General features: G+C 40.7%; 1 protein-coding gene across 1 annotated transcript in view; it reads right to left on the reverse strand.

Moving 5' to 3' along the window:
• b3gat2 (beta-1,3-glucuronyltransferase 2 (glucuronosyltransferase S)) overlaps window positions 1-6,378 on the reverse strand; it is a gene marked incomplete in the record, with an annotated part of 50,263 nt that overhangs the window by 43,291 nt on the left and 594 nt on the right.

Genomic DNA, 6,378 nt, shown 5'->3' on the forward strand with positions numbered 1-6,378 from the left:
TTTAAATGCTGTTTAACACATCTCCAGAAGAAACTATGAGTTCCTAAAACTCTATATTTGAATGAGGATATTAAACAGATTAAAAACACCATGTTAATGTGCCTCCCCATGATGGCTGCTTCTTGAGGGAAAAATGCTAAATCACCTGAAGGAACCAACAGGAAGCAGTGTGTGTGTGTGTGTGCAAGGTGTAATTGCATGGGTGGCATTAAATGAGCAGCCTTTGCGCTTTCTGACACCCTATTGACTGCTGGGAGGCGACTCAGCTGGAACGTGTCGCGTACGTACTAAATTGAGAGCTGACTAATGTGCGGAAACAGAGAATACACACTTTAACTCTTAATGTTAAACGCCTTTCCACCTGACTTTTCGCTCTGGCTCCGCTGCCCAGGAGGAAAAAGGGGGACACGGGGAGGCTTGTTAAACATTTTCTACGTACCAATGTTTTTTTCATAAGGGGGCAGATTTCGCTCATTACTGTGCGGCTGTTTGTAGCCCGCTCTTGGAGCAGAACAGCCATGGTCAGCTACTTTCATGTAATCAACAACTCAAGAGTCAAGAATGAGGCAGATTTGGTCCCAGCTGGGCTTCCTCATGTGTTAATTGGGCGACTGCTGGTCAGAAATGCCTTTCGCTCTACAGTAGCTAATAAAATGATAAAATTGATTCAAATCTAAATATTGAATGAAAATACTTCTTTTCTGTAGTTAAATCAACACGAAAGCTGTAAGTAATGATTATTGCCTGTGCTCTCATCTAAAATACTTTATATATTATCAGTTACATAATTCCACTGTACTGTACTGTATCTGCTGAGTCGGTGGGGATTAAGGAACAGAAATGAAAAACTACTTCCAAATATAGTTTTTAACACAGGCTGTTAATTTTTTATATACAAGAAATCCAAGGGAGCATAACACAAACACATTTAATGTTGGAGAAATAATTTTTTTTAGTACCCAGTCTACTATAATGTATAGAATTGGGTTTTTATCCTGGTCTGGACCCAGCTGTCCCAACCCATCCAGGGGCCCAACCAACCCCTCTTTTCTCTGAATTGTATTCATATTTTATTTTTCCCTTCATGCCCCACATGCCAAATGTATGTTAAAAGATTTATCGGCCACTGTCTTCCACATTCCTCCTCTCTAGACCGACCGTGGAGCAAGATTGACTAATGCCGAAATTCTGCTACGCCACATCATTGACAGGATATATGGACAGAGCCTCCCGGGTTGGGAAAAGTAAAGCTGGGAGTGCTCAGTAAACAGTTTCCTGATGGAGTTTCTGTCTCAGTCTCTAGTTTCAGTCTTCTTCCATACAGCATGATGTTCATTTAGTAACTGATGGTCCCATTTAGAGAAAAAACAGACCATAAAGCAGGGTATGCTTTTAGGGCGGGGCTACCTTGTGATTGACAGCTCATTCTCATTGTGAGTCTGAGCAGCCAATGAAAGCAGCTCAACTCGCAGTACGTCACCATCGCTGGCTCCATCTAACTTTAATGGTGATGGCCAAACTTGAGGCTTCAGAACAGTTCTGCACAAACCGATGGGTGATGTCACTTAATTTGAGTCAAGTCTGCAAAAAAGGTTTAGCTCGAACCGAGAGTTGTTTCCATCTTCAGAGCTTGATGTCCTTCCATTCGTTGCTTATTTGTGTATTTTGTCCTTACAAAGGAAACAAAACAGTGTTTTCATCAATTTAAAATCTCCTCTAACCGACTTAATGACGGACTTCTGGTCTGGTGCCACAATGTTGTGAAATGCGATCCAGAGTCTGCATGGGGTATTTTATTTTGAAAATTGACCGGATTCTCTATGTTGTTTCTGTGTCTGACTTCGTGCTCTGTGCTGCTTGACACAAGTTGGTCGCGGCTTCTGTGAAAGACCAGCTGTGTGTTCTACGCAAAGCAGAGTGGAGAGACGCTTCTGGGCAGAAAACAGGAATGTGTCGCAGCCGTGTCTGGTGGAATTTGGGGGTTAGGGAGATCAAGTAGGCATCTAGAGAGAGGGATGTAGGTTTGTTACCAGGACACAACACCCATGGCAGCCCTTGTGTTTTTATGTATTTTTTACGTGCTTAACTACAGAGATTGTGTATTGGCCACCAAAACACACTTGACCTGAGCTTTTAATGCTGAGTTTAGTAAAGCATAATCTCCACAGGCAGATTCCACAATCTTTTTCTTTGTCTATATTAACTGTATTTATGATGATTGGTCAAGTGCCAATAATCCAGTATGGAGGCCCATAACTCTGCAGTACTGAAGTTAGCCTTTTTTACTAAATCAGTGCTGGTGCTGCATGGAGAACTCTCAATAGATTACTATAAGAAATATTATTGCAAAAGGTAAAACAACATTTAAGTTGCAAAAATGTTAGCACGATCATTTTTCCTCCTGAAATGATATAAGGGTTTCCAATCTGGAGCTGCCACCCACTATAAGCACAGTTACACCATCAGTCTAAAGCCTGCAGACAGCTTCTGCAGGTTATTACTGCCGTATGACAGCCTATTATCTCTCTATGACAGGCCATTACCTGCACAGAGGAGCTGGGTAATGAAATAGGCAGGAGGACAGAGAGAAGACAGTGTGCTATCAACAAATCAAACAGATGCTCTTTACACCGAGCCGCAGGGACAGAATCTAACACCGAGACTGCGTGTCAGAGCAGACTCAGCTACAGCACGCTGCGTTCACAATACGGAAGATTTTTTTAAGTGTTGCATTCAGGGATGCAATGGAGGGAAAATCCATTTATAGTCAGCATGTGATTTCAATCAACGCTGGATTTTCTTCGGGCTAATTTGTGAAAAATCTACTTTGCTGCATCTGGATCGATTGCACAGATGTTTGGGTCAGTTTAATTTATTAATCGATGAGTAAGAGGGCAAAAAAAAATTACTCTGCAGCTATAATCAATTTATCATTTATCTAATCAAGAAAAACTGCAAAACATTTTTCATTTCCAGAATCTAAAATGCGAGTATTTACTTTTTCTTATGTTTTATATCATCGTAAACTGACTCCTATTGGGTTTGGACTGCTGGCCAAACAAAAACAAGCACATTTAAGACTTCAGCTTGGTCTTTATAGGAAATTGCAATGGCCATTTTCTGAGGATGCACCATCAGTTATAACACTGGAGGAATAATCACCTCCTTTTTCTAGAAAATTGCAGTCAGACACCAATGTGCTTCATGCACAGGCAGGTTCCAGACTTTTTTGACTGGGGGTGGCACAAGTATGTGTCTCAGCTAAAACTGCGTGGGATTAGCATAAAGTGGGTGTGTTCTCAAAGGAAAGACTTGTGGGGACCCATAGAACCCATTTTCATGGGATATCTTGAAGTCAGAGGTCCAGGGATCCCTTTGAAAATGGCCATGCCCGTTTTTCCATCTGCAAAATTTAGCCTAACTTTGTTATTTAGCCCTCTTCCCGAATTGCTAGCATAACATGGTTGGTACCGCTGGGCACGTTAGCTCATCTAGTTTAGCTTTAAAACAGAGCCCGCTACAGCCTTGAAAGACAGTGCAGAGTGGAAGAGGGAAGGATACTGGGGAGGCACTTGGGGTGGCCAATCAGATTTCAGGGGCAGCCAGTGCCACCCCAGGGCCCCGGTCTGGAAACGCCCCTGTCCATCCAGGCTGTTCAGCTCTTCCTCTTACATGTTGGATAAGAAGATAAATAGACCAAGCTCCAACACTGCACAAAAGGCACCAAAGGGCAAATATACAGCAACAAAAAACACTCAAAGAATAGTGGTATCGGTTATCGCCTGACTAGTTATTTTAAAAATCGTACTCGCCCACATTTTATAAGTAAAACAATTGATTTAGGGAAAATAAACGTGATATTTACTGCATTTCTCTAGCCTTTACATTATTGATGAACCAGACTTCACTTAGTCCGACAAGCATGTTTTCAGTCATCAGTCTCTGGTCTCACGTGTCCAAATGAACCAAACAAAAAAGAGGAAAAGTAAAGTGCATCAAACACACTTAATGTAAATGTACCTTGGGTTTAACTTGCTATTTCCTATCTGCAGATATAAGCAGAGATTGCTTTCAAAAGCAGAAGAAAACACCTTCTCAGATTATTTTGCAACGCAAACATTCAATCTTTATCTTAAGAGCCAATAAGATACTGCAACGCTCAGGTGGAGGAGACATTTCTGAATGGGTTCAATCAGATGAACTGCAGTATATTTATATTTTTCAGTATATTATTCAGAGCCGTTATCAGATGAGTTATATAAAAATGTTGTGCATTCTGAACATTTTATTATTGGAGCAAATTACAGCAATTTCAGATTTTGGGGCCAGCTATCTTTGAATGGCAGTAATCAGCAATCAGAGCAGCATTCTGTCAGAGTGTTTGTGAGAGGACTGTTCTGTCGCCTCGTCTTTCTTTTGTCACCTGGCCGTGTGGAGCTGTGTGTCTTTATAACATAAAGGTCGACTGATGTGAAAAGCGATACCCGCACACATGCTAACGTAAACACACTCTCGTACGTAGACTGGAGTTACATTGAGGAGGTGTCAGTTTGCCAATATGAGAGGTCGATACTGGGGTATCAGCTGGCCTGTCGTCCAACTCAGACTCGCAGACCACAGCCAGTCGATATGTTTTTATCAGTGCATCAGAAGACATTCAGTGTCTCATATTGGTTTAAGGAGGCTCTTTCATCCAGAGAATTTTAGGGGTATAAAAAGCAAAAAACTGGATAATATCAGAATTAATTCAGCTCCTAACGATCTCAGCCTACTATAGACACACACACACACACACACACACACACACACATAACCCTGCCTGTTAATTCTGTGCTGTTCTGTGAGAGGATCAGTAAGAAAAATTGGACAGCGATGGTGGTGAGATTAGGATTTGAAAGAACTGGCAGCCCTTGGTGCACCAAAACACCCCGAGCACCAGTATCACCACAGCCTCCGTCCATCTCTCTCTCTGTCAGTCATTCTCAACTCCCACTGCCTCTGTGGAGACACTCCTTCCACACCAAACGTCCATGTAGTTTCACCACTTTCACCACTGGAATACATTGGTTTAACAACAGCCCCTCGGGTGAAACGAGCCGAGGTCTGCAGCCTCCCCGGGGCTTTTTTATCCATTTTTTTTTTCAGTGGGATCCCATCAACAAGAAGAACTGGAGAATGTCGACGTTTGAATTCCTTTCAAATGATCCCATTTGGGGAATGCCTAACAATGACTTTCCCTGTGCAGCATAATGTGTTACGGTGCAGACATGGTCAGAAATGGGGGAAATAGAGCTTTTACACTCATGGTGCTGTGAAACAAGGGGCTCAGACATTACATGCTATTAAATGTACAGCTCTTACCTCTATTATGTCCTCACATTACATCAACAAATGACAACAAGATCATGAAATGTGGTCAAATATTTGTAGTTAACCATAATTCTCATGTACTTTTTAAAGTCTAGATGGAATAACTTTACAGGAGAATATGTGGAAGCAAACAGATCTCTGGTTTCTGAGACCTGATACAGTTGGAAGTTAACTTTTAACATACAATGAAAGATTTCTGAAATCTTTCCACAAGACCGAGAGGCCCCTAATAGTCTCGATCAATGACCTCACTATCACTTTTCTAAGTGGAGCCCGCTGGGGAGGAGAGAGAGGGACACTTCCCCATTGATCCTCTTTATCTACCGCCTGTTATGGCCTTTTACAGTTCACTTATTTTAAGGATTCAAGGTTATTTTAACTCAAGGTTGTATAAAATGAAATCTCCCGTTATACTAATCTTTTTTATTTTATTTTTATTAATGAGTCATAAAAATAAAAAATATAAATTTGTGTGATGAATGAATGAATGAATGTTGAGGAAGAATTTAACAGTATTTATTAGTTGTTAACTACCTTTACTACAGTTAACAACTACAAACTACAATTAACTACATTATTTAATTGTATTATTTATTTATTTTCTTTCGTTTGTTTGTTTGTTTGTTTGTGACCAGGACCAATGTCTGCAGAAAACAAACATACAACATGTGATCAGCAAATAAGGAATAATGCCACAGTTGAATCCAGATGGATGTAATGCCGTTAAAATGACCTCCATTGTACATGAGCTACAACATTTCTATGCTGTTGACATGTTAATGCTTCAATATTAATCATATAATAATAATAATAATAATAATATGACTCCATTCTGCATAACGAGTACTGGTGATACTTTAAAGTCAGTCTGTGTTTGCTTAAAGGCAGCCTCTGAGGCAGCAGGTGGCTATTATAAGACAAATGCTAAAATATAGACAACAGCACAACTGTACAGTACACAACAGTACACAACGGTACACAACGGTACACAACAGTACAGTACACAAC

The sequence above is a fragment of the Morone saxatilis genome, unplaced genomic scaffold (genome assembly GCF_004916995.1).
Source record: "Morone saxatilis isolate NCDOM2014 unplaced genomic scaffold, NCSU_SB_2.0 Contig19, whole genome shotgun sequence".
In the NCBI taxonomy this organism is placed as follows: Eukaryota; Metazoa; Chordata; class Actinopteri; family Moronidae; genus Morone; species Morone saxatilis.